General features: G+C 34.9%; 1 long non-coding RNA gene across 1 annotated transcript; it reads right to left on the bottom strand.

Moving 5' to 3' along the window:
* Positions 1-10: 10 nt before the first annotated feature.
* On the bottom strand, positions 11-15,100 carry LOC127533366 (uncharacterized). Its single transcript, XR_007941121.1, has 2 exons — positions 14,982-15,100; positions 11-716 (listed from the first exon to the last, which is right to left on the bottom strand). It is a non-coding gene; the product is annotated as an uncharacterized LOC127533366 (long non-coding RNA).
* Positions 15,101-15,104: the final 4 nt, after the last annotated feature.

The raw sequence follows: 15,104 nt of genomic DNA, 5'->3' as shown, positions 1-15,104 counted from the left end.
ACAAGAAGCATGAAGTTTTGGCTGGTTTATTGTAAATATCAAGTAAAACTGACATCAAAATGTTAAAGGGAAGGAACTTTTTTGGATGTAACATCATGTTTTGTGTCTCTCTGTGATCATCTGCTCTCATAAGTCTGTGATGCCATTAAAAAAAAACCTTTGTGTATCTTTCTCGCTCTCCTTACTGACATGTTTTCTTCAGTCTTTCTGCCAAACTCAAGGTCGTTGTCCGTTTGCTTTGGATCCAGTTGGACGAAGGGATCTCATGATATCAGGGAATTTCTTCTTGGATAGTTTTGCCTCGTTTTCTTCCCTCAGGTTCACAGAGGGAGGAACAGGCTCTGGTTGAGCGCCAATCCCTTTTTTGTGTTATTGAGAAAATTTCTTTTTAATCTGCTCTCCGACTCTTACCAGCCCTCCTTTGTTCTTCTGCTTCCCTTCCACTGAAGCGTTTTGAATCGACTCCTTCCGTATGTTACCAAGAGAAAGTCTTTTCAGTGATATCGGCACTTTCTTGTCTGTTGTCAGTGAGAACCTCTTCTTGGAATGTTTTTCCCTCCTCCGTTTATCCAGACTCAGTTTATCCAGTTGCTTATTCAGCTGCTTGCGTTTCTTATTGGGTAGCGCCCCCTTCAGTTGATTCATGGCTCTCTTCAAAGGAGATTTCTTCTTCTTTTTCCAGAAAAAGATTTTTTTAAAGGAGGAACCACCCATACCTGCAGGAGGAGGAAATACAAGATAAAAAATATAAAGCTTGTTCTACAGGCCAGTTTGGTTTTTCACAACAGAGCAACATTTAGAAATCTGAGGAAAGAGCTGAATATCTACTATGTGGTTTAAATTCCCCTCATTTAAATGTGTAGTTTGTCACTGTTGCACAAATTTTAAATCGTGATTGGGTTTTTAAGGGATTGCAAAACGTTGTTGTTTTATCTAAAATGATTCAAGCTTTTACAAAAATTCAAAGTGTTTTATTTCACCAAAATTTTAAAAAAAATCATGGTTACAAAAGGAAAACTGAGTTTCAGAACACATAAATTCAAATTAGTGTTATGATTCCTGTAGAATATTTAGTAAACGGTCAAATCTTTCCTGCTTGTAAAATGTTAGCTGTCGTTACCTTTCTTGGCTTTCATACAGAAGATGATCCCTAGATCTAGTTCTAAACATTCTTAAAAGACAATTCTGCTATCGGAAATGTCAGCCTTCACCTTTCTAATCTGGAATGTTAAAAATATCTTACCATAAAAGTACATATGGGTCACAGTAGACTTGGATAATACAATAATTCAGTAGATTTTGACTGGCAATAATAATAGCACAACAACTGTAAAGAACCGCAGTGTGATATGTCTACACAGGAAATAACAAAAGCATGAACTAAGACATTTGACAAGCAATCAAAAAATGAAACGACTGTAGAACTTCCAGTTATTTTTAAATCCAAAATTAAAACCCCTAATAACGCATCATGAGAATTATGAGCCTAAATGTACATACACACCTCGAGTCTTCCTGCTGTCGGTCAGAGCTGAAACTTTGGTTGTTTCTTTGTGTTGTTCGTGTTGAGCTTAAACCTGAGTCTTAAAATAAGGAGCGTGCTCGCTTCTTATGAGACATATCTGATGAAACAGATCAGATGGCACCACTGTCTTTACACCTACGCGGGCTCTGAGACAGAAATCAGCCCAAAAACATCTTTATCCCTCATTTCCGTGATTATTTCTTCCCTGTATGCAGGAATGCACTGATCACATGAGGAACTAACTGGAAGATCAAACTGGTTCAGTGGCATTCTCTTAAGCTGACACTGCTTCAGAGACACCAAACATCTGACTCCTCCAAAGTCCAGTAATACCTTCCATGCATGTATACGGCAGTTTAATTCTATTGCTGTGAACTTTTCCTGTGTGGTGAACACTCTTTAAACGTAATAAACCTTTTCACTGCAGACCGCTATACTACGAGAAGCACTAGATTTACTAATTACATTAATATTGACTCTATTCAAGTGTACCAGTCAGTCATGACATTGTGACAATAAAACAGCAATAATCAATACCGGAACCTCAAAACTGAGGAGAAGAAATAGCAGATGCCTGACAGTCAGAGCTGATTACAGCCAAACTAGACTATTTGCTACATGGTTGGTCCATTTTTACGAACTGAAAGCAGGTCAACACCCAGAATATTTAACCAGGTTATGACAAGGCTAACAAAGTTAAATGTTCTCACATCTGAATCGCAAACAGGCCCATGAAAATTCAGTTTCCTGCAAGCTGCTGCTTGAAGCCTTTTACTGTTCAAATGGGTGCTGTTTTTTTGTACCCTTTTTTGTACCCAAACTCAAGGTCGTTGTCCGTTTGCTTTGGATCCAGTTGGATGAAGGGATCTCCTCAGCGACCCTAGACAGTCGTTCGTAATATTTTTTGAGCAACACACCTTACTAGGATGTTTTTACAGTGAAGGTTCTACTATGGAACATCGTCCGAAAATGGACAAAAAAACGTCATAGTTTAGTATGTCGTCTGAAAATGGACAAAAAACGTGATTTTTCGTCCGAAAATGGGAAAACAACGACATAGTTTAGTACATCTATCTATCTATCTATCTATCTGTCTATCTATCTATCTATCTATCTATCTATCTATCTATCATCTGAAAATGGACAAAAACATCATAGTTTAGTATGTCGTCCGAAAATGGACAAAAACATCATAGTTTAGTATATCGTCTGAACATGGACAAAAAAGTGATTTTTCGTCCGAAAATGGAAAAAAATGTCATAGTTTAGTATGTCTTTCGAAAATGGACAAAAAACGTCACAGTTTAGTATGATGTCTGAAAATGGACAAAAATTTCATAGTTTAGTATGTGTTCTGAAAATGGACTACAACGTCATAATTTAGGATGTCGTCCGAAAATAGACGACAAACGTGATTTTTCGTCCGAAAAGGACCAAAAACGTCATAGTGTAGTATGTCGTCCAAAAATGGAGAAAAAAAATTCATCGTTTCATATGTTGTCCAAAAATGGACAAAAAAAGTAATTTTTGTCTGAAAATGGAAAAAAAAGTCAAAGTTTAGTATGTCGTCCGAATATGGTCAAAAAATGTCATAGTTTAGCATGTCATCTGAAAATGGAAAAGAAAACGTCATAGTATAGTACGCCGTGAAAGATACTACAGAGCAGTTTTCTTTGAAAAAAGAAATCATGGGTACCCGTATAGCTCAACGGGTTAAGTGAGTGGCCCATGTATAGGGCCTGGTCAAAATGCAGTGACCTGGATTCGATTCCCGCTCATGGCCCTTTGCTGCATGTCTTGGATGAAAAACGCCATACTTTAGTATGTCCTCCAAAAATGGAAAAAACCAACATAATACAGTATGTTGTCTGAAAATGGATGAAAAACATCATAGTTTAGCATGTTGTGTGAAAATGGACAATAAAGTGATAGTTACCTCCGCCAAGGAGGTTATGTGACACCCAGCGTTTGTGTGTCCGTCTGACTGCTAGCAAGATAACTCAAAAACGCCTGTACAGATTCAGATGAAATTTTCAGGGTATGTAAACTATGGTAAGAGGAAGAGCTGATTTAATTTTGGTGGCAATCCAGAAAGGATCCTGGATTCTGGATCACTTTGAATTTTTTAGTATGTGGTTTAGTATGTGGTCCAAAATATGACAAAAACATCATAGGTTAGTATGTCGTCCAACAGATTATAACAAGGTGTTCAGATAGCTCAACTGGTTAAGAAGGTGATTTGTAAACAGAACTGTGTCAGAGACACAGGTTCAATTCCAGCTCCTGATCCTTTACTGCATGGGTTTCCTGTTTTCCTCTCTCCCTGTTGATGAATTAAGAATGGAATAAAATTGTTCATGAAAATACATGTCTTATTAAGAATGGAATAAAATTGTTCATGAAAATATATGTCTTATTAAGAATCGAATAAAATTGTTCATGAAAATATATGTCTTATGTTTCCATGAAAATACAAAACAATACTTCAATTTCTAAATCGTACATGAATGTATGTGAATACAATGTTCCATGGGAATGTCAATATCCTTGGCGGAGGTCTGCACTCTCTGAGTCATAGTTTAGTATGTCATCCGAAATGTGGAAAAAACATCATAGTTGTATGTCGTCCAAAATGTGACATAATCGTTATAGTTTACTATGTGGTCCAAAATGTGACAAAAACATCATAGTTTAGTGTGTCGTCCAAAATGTGACAAAAACGTCATAGTTTAGTGTGTCGTCCAAAATGTGACAAAAACGTCATAGTTTAGTGTGTCGTCCAAAATGTGACAAAAACGTCATAGTTTAGTATGTCGTCCAAAACGTGACAAAAACGTCATAGTTTAGTTTGTCGTCCAAAACGTGACAAAAACGTCATAGTTTAGTATGTCGTCCAAAATGTGACAAAAACATCATAGTTTAGTATGTCGTCCAAAATGTGACAAAAACGTCATAGTTTAGTATGTCGTCCAAAATGTGACAAAAACGTCATAGTTTAGTATGTTGTCCAAAATGAGAGAAAAAACGTCATAGTTTAGTTTGTCGTCCAAAATGTAACAAAAACGTCATAGTTTAGTATGTCGTCCAAAATGTGACAAAAACGTCATAGTTTAGTTTGTCGTCCAAAATGTAACAAAAACGTCATAGTTTAGTGTGTCGTCCAAAATGTAACAAAAACGTCATAGTTTAGTATGTCGTCCAAAATGTGACAAAAACGTCATAGTTTAGTTTGTCGTCCAAAATGTAACAAAAACGTCATAGTTTAGTTTGTCGTCCAAAATGTAACAAAAACGTCATAGTTTAGTATGTCGTCCAAAATGTAACAAAAACGTCATAGTTTAGTTTGTCGTCCAAAATGTAACAAAAACGTCATAGTTTAGTATGTCGTCCAAAATGTGACAAAAACGTCATAGTTTAGTTTGTCGTCCAAAATGTGACAAAAATGTCATAGTTTAGTATGTCGTCCAAAATGTGACAAAAACGTCATAGTTTAGTTTGTCGTCCAAAATGTGACAAAAATGTCATAGTTTAGTGTGTCGTCCAAAATGTGACAAAAACGTCATAGTTTAGTTTGTCGTCCAAAATGTGACAAAAACGTCATAGTTTAGTATGTCGTCCAAAATGTGACAAAAACGTCATAGTTTAGTTTGTCGTCCAAAATGTGACAAAAACGTCATAGTTTAGGATGTCGTCCAAAATGTGACAAAAACGTCATAGTTTAGGATGTCGTCCAAAATGTGACAAAAACGTCATAGTTTAGTTTGTCGTCCAAAATGTGACAAAAACTTCATAGTTTAGTATGTCGTCCAAAATGTGACAAAAACGTCATAGTTTAGTATGTCGTCCAAAATGTGACAAAAACATCATAGTTTAGTGTGTCGTCCGAAATGTGACAAAAACGTCATAGTTTAGTATGTCGTCCGAAATGTGACAAAAACGTCATAGTTTAGTTTGTCGTCCAAAATGTGACAAAAACATCATAGTTTAGTATGTCGTCCAAAATGTGACAAAAACGTCATAGTTTAGTATGTCGTCCAAAATGTGACAAAAACGTCATAGTTTAGTTTGTCGTCCAAAATGTGACAAAAACATCAGTTTAGTATGTCGTCCAAAATGTGACAAATACGTCATAGTTTAGTATGTCGTCCGAAATGTGGAAAAAACGTCATAGTTTAGTGTGTTGTCCAAAATGAGAGAAAAAACGTCATAGTTTAGTTTGTCGTCCAAAATATGACAAAAACGTCATAGTTTAGTATGTCGTCCAAACTGTGACAAATACGTCATAGTTTAGTATGTCGTCCGAAATGTGGAAAAAACGTCATAGTTTAGTGTGTTGTCCAAAATGAGAGAAAAAACGTCATAGTTTAGTTTGTCGTCCAAAATATGACAAAAACGTCATAGTTTAGTATGTCGTCCAAAATGTGACAAAAACGTCATAGGTTAGTATGTCATCCAACAGATTGGAACAAGGTGTTCAGATAGCTCAACTGGTTAAGAAGGTGATTTGTAAACAGAACTGTGTCAGAGACACAGATTCAATTCCAGCTCATGATCCTTTACTGCATGGGTTTCCTGTTTTCCTCTCTCCCTGTTGATGAATTAAGAATGGAATAAAATTGTTCATGAAAATATATGTCTTATGTTTCCATGAAAATACAAAACAATGCTTCAATTTCTAAATTGTACATGAATGTATGTGAATACAATGTTCCATGGGAATGTCAATATCCTTGGCGGAGGTCTGTGCTCTCTGAGTCATAGTTTAGTATGTCATCCAAAATGTGGAAAAAACATCATAGTTGTATGTCATCCAAAATGTGACATAATCGTTATAGTTTACTATGTGGTCCAAAATGTGACAAAAACGTCATAGTTTAGGATGTGATCCAAAAAATGACAAAAACATTATAGTTTAGGATGTCGTCCAAAATGTAACAAAAACGTCATAGTTTAGTATGTCGTCCAAAATGTGACAAAAACGTCATAGTTTAGTTTGTCGTCCAAAATGTGACAAAAATGTCATAGTTTAGGATGTCGTCCAAAATGTGACAAAAACGTCATAGTTTAGTACGTCGTCCAAAATGCGACAAAAACGTCATAGTTTAGTATGTCGTCCAAAATGTGACAAAAACGTCATAGTTTAGTATGTTGTCCAAAATGAGAGAAAAAACGTCATAGTTTAGTATGTCATCCAAAATGTGACAAAAACGTCATGTCGTCCAAAAATGAGAGAAAAAACGTCATAGTTTAGTTTGGCGTCCAAAATGTGACAAAAACGTCATAGTTTAGGATGTCGTCCGAAATGTGGAAAAAACGTCATAGTTTAGTATATTGTCCAAAATTAGAGAAAAAACGTCATAGTTTAGTTTGTCGTCCAAAATATGACAAAAACGTCATAGTTTAGTATGTCGTCCAAAATGTGACAAAAACGTCATAGTTTAGTATGTCGTCCAAAATGTGACAAAAACGTCATAGTTTAGTGTGTCGTCCGAAATGTGAGAAAAACGTCATAGTTTAGTTTGTCGTCCAAAATGTGACAAAAACGTCATAGTTTAGTTTGTCGTCCAAAATATGACAAAAACGTCATAGTTTAGTTTGTCGTCCAAAATGTGACAAAAAAATCATAGTTTAGTATGTCGTCCGAAATGTGGAAAAAACGTCATAGTTTAGTATATTGTCCAAAATTAGAGAAAAAACGTCATAGTTTAGTTTGTCGTCCAAAATATGACAAAAACGTCATAGTTTAGTGTGTCGTCCAAAATGTGACAAAAACATCATAGTTTAGTATGTTGTCCAAAATGTGACAAAAACATCATAGTTTAGTATGTTGTCCAAAATGAGAGAAAAAACGTCATAGTTTAGTATGTCGTCCAAAATGTGACAAAAACGTCATAGTTTAGTATGTCGTCCAAAATGTGACAAAAACGTCATAGTTTAGTATGTTGTCCAAAATGAGAGAAAAAACGTCATAGTTTAGTATGTCGTCCAAAATGTGACAAAAACGTCATAGGTTAGTATGTCATCCAACAGATTGGAACAAGGTGTTCAGATAGCTCAACTGGTTAAGAAGGTGATTTGTAAACAGAACTGTGTCAGAGACACAGATTCAATTCCAGCTCATGATCCTTTACTGCATGGGTTTCCTGTTTTCCTCTCTCCCTGTTGATGAATTAAGAATGGAATAAAATTGTTCATGAAAATATATGTCTTATGTTTCCATGAAAATACAAAACAATGCTTCAATTTCTAAATTGTACATGAATGTATGTGAATACAATGTTCCATGGGAATGTCAATATCCTTGGCGGAGGTCTGCGCTCTCTGAGTCATAGTTTAGTATGTCATCCAAAATGTGGAAAAAACATCATAGTTGTATGTCATCCAAAATGTGACATAATCGTTATAGTTTACTATGTGGTCCAAAATGTGACAAAAACGTCATAGTTTAGGATGTGATCCAAAAAATGACAAAAACATTATAGTTTAGGATGTCGTCCAAAATGTAACAAAAACGTCATAGTTTAGTATGTCGTCCAAAATGTGACAAAAACGTCATAGTTTAGTTTGTCGTCCAAAATGTGACAAAAATGTCATAGTTTAGTATGTCGTCCAAAATGTGACAAAAACGTCATAGTTTAGGATGTGATCCAAAAAATGACAAAAACATTATAGTTTAGGATGTCGTCCAAAATGTGACAAAAACGTCATAGTTTAGTACGTCGTCCAAAATGCGACAAAAACGTCATAGTTTAGTATGTCGTCCAAAATGTGACAAAAACGTCATAGTTTAGTATGTCGTCCAAAATGTGACAAAAACGTCATGTCGTCCAAAAATGAGAGAAAAAACGTCATAGTTTAGTTTGGCGTCCAAAATGTAACAAAAACGTCATAGTTTAGTATGTCGTCCGAAATGTGGAAAAAACGTCATAGTTTAGTATATTGTCCAAAATTAGAGAAAAAACGTCATAGTTTAGTTTGTCGTCCAAAATATGACAAAAACGTCATAGTTTAGTATGTCGTCCAAAATGTGACAAAAACGTCATAGTTTAGTATGTCGTCCAAAATGTGACAAAAACGTCATAGTTTAGTGTGTCGTCCGAAATGTGAGAAAAACGTCATAGTTTAGTTTGTCGTCCAAAATGTGACAAAAACGTCATAGTTTAGTTTGTCGTCCAAAATATGACAAAAACGTCATAGTTTAGTTTGTCGTCCAAAATGTGACAAAAAAATCATAGTTTAGTATGTCGTCCGAAATGTGGAAAAAACGTCATAGTTTAGTATGTTGTCCAAAATGAGAGAAAAAACGTCATAGTTTAGTATGTCGTCCAAAATGTGACAAAAACGTCATAGTTTAGTATGTCGTCCAAAATGTGACAAAAACGTCATAGTTTAGTGTGTCGTCCGAAATGTGACAAAAACGTCATAGTTTAGTTTGTCGTCCAAAATGTGACAAAAACGTCATAGTTTAGTATGTCGTCCAAAATGTGACAAAAACATCATAGTTTAGTATGTTGTCCAAAATGAGAGAAAAAACGTCATAGTTTAGTATGTCGTCCAAAATGTGACAAAAACGTCATAGTTTAGTGTGTCGTCCAACAGATTGGAACAAGGTGTCCAGATAGCTCAACTGGTTAAGAAGGTGATTTGTAAACAGAACTGTGTCAGAGACACAGGTTCAATTCCAGCTCATGATCCTTTGCTGCATGGGTTTCCTGTTTTCCTCTCTCCCTGTTGATGAATTAAGAATGGAATAAAATTGTTCATAAAAATACATGTCTTATTAAGAATGGAACAAAGTTGTTCATGAAAATATATGTCTTATGTTTCCATGAAAATACAAAACAATACTTCAATTTCTAAATTTTACATGAATGTATGTGAATACAATGTTCCATGGGAATGTCAATATCCTTGGCGGAGGTCTGCGCTCTCTGAGTCATAGTTTAGTACGTCATCCAAAATGTGGAAAAAACATCATAGTTGTATGTCGTCCAAAATGTGACATAATCGTTATAGTTTACTATGTGGTCCAAAACGTGACAAAAACGTCATAGTTTAGTATGTAGTCCGAAATGTGGCAAAAACGTCATAGTTTAGTATGTAGTCCGAAATGTGGCAAAAACGTCATAGTTTAGTATGTCGTCCGAAATGTGGCAAAAACGTCATAGTTTAGTATGTCGTCCGAAATGTGGAAAAAACTTCATAGTTTAGTATGTTGTCCAAAATGAGAGAAGAAAACGTCATAGTTTAGTGTGTCGTCCAAAATGTGACAAAGACGTCATAGTTTAGTATGTCGTCCGAAATGTGGAAAAAACTTCATAGTTTAGTATGTTGTCCAAAATGAGAGAAAAAACGTCATAGTTTAGTATGTCGTCCAAAAACAGACAAAAAAATTCTTTCTTTTTCTCCGAAAATGGACAAAAACTTCATAGTTTAGTATGTCGTCTGAAAATGGACATAAACGTCAGAGTTTAGTATGTCGTCCAAAATGTGACATAATCGTCATAGTTTACTATGTCGTCCAAAATATGACAAAAATGACATAGTTTAGTATGTCGTCCAAAATGAGACAAAAAATGTCATACTTTAGTATGTCGTCCAAAATGTGACATAATCATCATCGTTTACTATGTGGTCTAAAATGTGAGAAAAACTTCATAGTTTAGTATGTCATCCAAAAAATGACAAAAACATCATAGTTTAGTGTGTCGTCCAAAATGTGACAAAAACGTCATAGTTTAGTATGTCGTCCGAAATGTGGAAAAAACTTCATAGTTTAGTATGTTGTCCAAAATGAGAGAAAAAAACATCATAGTTTAGTTTGTCGTCCGAAATGTGAGAAAAACTTCATAGTTTAGTATGTCATCCAAAAAATGACAAAAACATCATAGTTTAGTATGTCGTCCAAAATGTGGAAAAAACTTCATAGTTTAGTATGTTGTCCAAAATGAGAGAAAAAAACGTCATAGTTTAGTATGTCGTCCAAAATGTGACAAAAACGTCATAGTTTAGTATGTCGTCCAAAAACAGACAAAAAAATTCTTTGTTTTTCTCCGAAAATGGACAAAAACTTCATAGTTTAGTATGTCGTCTGAAAATGGACATAAACGTCAGAGTTTAGTATGTCGTCCAAAATATGACAAAAAATGCCATACTTTAGTATGTCGTCCAAAATGTGACATAATCGTCATAGTTTACTATGTCGTCCAAAATATGACAAAAATGTCATAGTTTAGTATGTCGTCCAAATTGAGACAAAAAATGTCATACTTTAGTATGTCGTCCAAAATGTGACATAATCATCATCGTTTACTATGTGGTCTAAAATGTGAGAAAAACTTCATAGTTTAGTATGTCATCCGAAAAATGACAAAAACATCATAGTTTAGTGTGTCGTCCAAAATGTGACAAAAACGTCATAGTTTAGTATGTCGTCCGAAATGTGGAAAAAACTTCATAGTTTAGTATGTTGTCCAAAATGAGAGAAAAAAACATCATAGTTTAGTATGTCGTCCAAAATGTGGAAAAAACGTCATAGTTTAGTATGTTGTCCAAAATGAGAGAAAAAACATCATAGTTTAGTATGTCGTCCGAAAATGGAGAAAAAAATTCATCATTTAGTATGTTGTCTGAAAATGGACAAAAAACGTGATTTTTCATCTGAAAATGGAAAAAAAGAATCATAGTTTAGTATGTCGTTCGAAAAAGGACAAAAAAGTCATAGTTTAGTATGTCGTCCGAAAATGGTCAAAAAACGTCATCGTTTAGCATGTTGTCTGAAAATGGAAAAAAAAGGTCATAGTATAGTACGTCGTCTGAACATGGACAAAAAACGTCATCGTTTAGTATGTCCTCCAAAAACTGATAAAAACGTCATAGTTTAGTATGTTGTCCAAAATGAGAGAAAAAACATCATAGTTTAGTATGTCGTCCGAAAATGGAGAAAAAAATTCATCGTTTAGTATGTTGTCTGAAAATGCACAAAAAACATGATATTTCATCTGAAAATGGAAAAAAAATCATAGTTTAGTATGTCGTTCGAAAAAGGACAAAAAAGTCATAGTTTAGTATGTCGTCCGAAAATGGTTAAAAAACGTCATAGTTTAGCATGTTGTCTGAAAATGGAAAAAAAAGGTCATAGTATAGTATGTCGTCCGAAAATAGACAAAAAAATTATTTTTTTCTCCGAAAATGGACAAAAACGTCAGAGTTTAGTAAGTCATCTGAAAATGAAAAAATACGTCATAAATTTATAAGTCGTTGGAAAATGGACAGAAAACATCATAGTTTAGTTTGTATGTGGAAACAAAGGCGATTTTTTCAACGTGGTAAAAACATGCCATATGATGAAATAAGGCTGTGAAAGACACTACAAAGCAGTTTTCTTTGAAACAAGGAGTCATGGGCGCCCGTATAGCTCAACGGGTTAAGTGGGTGACCTGTGTACAGGACCTGGTCAAAATGCAGTGTCCTGGGTTCGATTCTCGCTTGTGGCCCTTTGCTGCATGTCTTGGATGAAAAACTTTGTAGTTTAGTATGACATCTGAATATTAACAAAAATGTCATAGTTTAGTATGTCTTCCGAAAACGGACAAAAAACATCATTTTTCGTCTGAAAATGGAAAAAAGCATCATAGTTAATTTGTCATTGAAAAATGGACAAAAAAGTCATAGTTTAGTATGTCGTTCAAACATGGACAAAAACGTGATTTTTTGTCCGAAAATGGGGAAAAAAATTACATAGTTTGGTATGTCATCTGAAAATGGACAAAAACATCATAGTTTAGGATGTCGTCTGAAAATGAACAAAAAACTTCATTTTTCATCCGAAAATGGGAAAAAAAATCATAGTTTAGTTTGTCGTTGAAAAATGGACAAAAAAGTCATACTTCAGTATGGCGTCTGAAAATGGACAAAAAAGTCATACTTCAGTATGTCGTCTGAAAATGGAGAAAAAACGGCATAGTGTAGTATGTTGTCCGAAAATGGACCAAAAACAGCATAGTGTAGTATGTTGTCCGAAAATGGAAAAAAAAAAAAAAAACGTCATTTTTCGTCCAAAAATGAACAAAAACTTCATAGTTTAGTTCGTCATCGAAAATTTGACAAAAAAGTCATAGTTTAGTCTGTCGTCCGAAAATGGACAAAAAAACGTAATTTTTTGTCCATAAAGGAAAAAAACCATTATAGTTTAGTGTGTCATCCGAAATTGGAGAAAAAACGTCATAGTTTCGTATGTCATCCGAACACGGACAAAAAATGTCAGCGTAGTATGTTGTCCGAAAATGAAAAAATACGTAATTTTTTTGTCCAAAAATGGACAAAAACGTCATAGTTTAGTACGTCATCGAAAATTTGACAAAAAAGTCATAGTTTAGTCTGTCGTCCGAAAATGGACAAAAAAAACGTAATTTTTTGTCCAAAAATGGAAAAAAACCATCATAGTTCAGTGTGTGATCCGAAAATGGAGAAAAAACGTCAATGTAGTATGTTGTCCGAAAATGGAAAAATACGTCATTTTTTGTCCGAAAATGGACAAAAACGACATAGTTTAGTACGTCACAATGAGTAGTACAACGAGAGAGGAAATGCGCATCAACAACAGACACAAAACATCTCCAACCGGCTAAACAAATACAATAAGACACAAAACAACTACAACAGGCAAAATGACACCAAAGAGCATCAAAAAAAATCTAAAATGAGATACAACACCACTTCAAAGAGATGCAAAACAACTGCAATCAAACACAAAATGACTACAATAAGAATCAAAATGACAGAAAGAAATACAAAACTACAATTAGACACAGGACAATGACAATGAGATACTAAATTCTTACAAAGAGTTGCAAAACAACTACAATGAGACACAAAACAACAGCTACAACAGGCAAAATGACCACAAAGAGCTGCAAAAAAATGTACAATGAGACACAAAGCAGCTATAGAGAGTCAAACAACAACAAATGATTAATGACATCTCCAAGGTGACAGAAGACTGCTATGGAGAGACAAACATCCACAAAGAAAAGCAAACAAAGCAACAGTAAAAACACTGCAAACAAAAAACTAAATCATTAACAAGGCCAGAGTTTACAGAGGACAATAAAACTACAACAAAGGTACACAGACTACTACTACTACTGACTACAGAGTGATTTAGGACAACCACAAGTAGACAGAAAAATAATACAAAGACACAAAACATTTACAATGAGAAAATAATGATCCAACATAACTATCAGAGATGTAAAATGAGCACAAAGAAACACAAAACTACAACAAATAGGTGCACAAACAGACACAAAACTTCCACAGATGCAAAATGACAACAAAGAACCGTGAAACAACCGAAAGAGAAGCAAAACTACTCGTAACATGTAACCTGAGTTGTTGAATGATTTTATCATCACAGGTTGTTTAGAAGTCAGTCCTCATCTAAAAGGCAACTTAGATCATAATAATGTGAAAATTTGAAACCTGCATTGCACAAACCAGCGATGTAATACAGAGCAGAGGTTAATCTTTTAAAATAAATGTGTATATTTATAGATTTGAGCATTTTTCAATAAAATTCTCATTAAAACTGTATTTTTACACATCTTTGAACATGATTGGAAGGGAGTCATGCTGTTTGTTAAACCAGTGCTTTAAACTTGAGATGCATTTTTATGCTTTTTTTTACTCCGCCAATGAACGCGGCAGAGATATGTGATGATCGGCATTGGTTTGTCCCTCTGTCTGTCTTTCTGTGCACAACATTACTCAAAAACGGATATGGATGAAATTTTCAGGGAAGGTCAGAAATGACACAAGGACCAACTGATTAGATTTTGGCCGTGATGCAGCTTATAGTCTGGATCAACGGATTTGCTAAAGATTTCTGTATCATTGCGAGATAGCAGCACAGCGTCACTGTAACTATGACAACAAGTGAACACTACATCACATGACTGTGATCCTCCTACAAATTAACTGCTGTGGACTTATCAGGACTTATACATTGGAAATGATACAAGGAATAATTGATTAAATTATGGGGGTGTTTCTGAGTCCAATCAATTCCCGCCACCTGCTACATATTTAGGTCATGCGATTCGGTATCTGTACATAATGTACACATGCATAACACACACCTGTACTCAGTGCAAGACCATTTTGTTTGTGGGTACATTTATATTAAATGGCCACAATCTATGTAGCCGTGATTTGTATTATCAATAACTAATAAACACATGCTGCATTTCTACAATATGCTGCATTTCTGACAATGACATATGGGGGAATGAACAGCCTTGGTGGAGTACTGCCCTCTCTGAGTGTTTTTCTAGTAGATAGGATTGTAACAGATGTAGATCTAGTCTGTTTTCTAAGTAAATGTACATGATAAATGTTAATGTCAGTGTCATGGGACTGTGTAACTGTGTGCTCCTGTTTCCCAGCACAACCTTACATAATATTCACACAGGAGCTGCTGTCTCAGTCCTGCCTTGCTCAGGGGCTCCTTCGTGTGGAGGCAGAAAACATGATGTCCGGATTCAGAGCGCACATTCTTCGGTCTCCTCGGTGTTTCCTT

Source organism: Acanthochromis polyacanthus, chromosome 3 (assembly GCF_021347895.1).
Source record: "Acanthochromis polyacanthus isolate Apoly-LR-REF ecotype Palm Island chromosome 3, KAUST_Apoly_ChrSc, whole genome shotgun sequence".
Taxonomy (NCBI): domain Eukaryota; kingdom Metazoa; phylum Chordata; class Actinopteri; family Pomacentridae; genus Acanthochromis; species Acanthochromis polyacanthus.
Note: the sequence above shows the minus strand (reverse complement) of the source record. Positions and strands in the feature narration are given on the sequence as shown.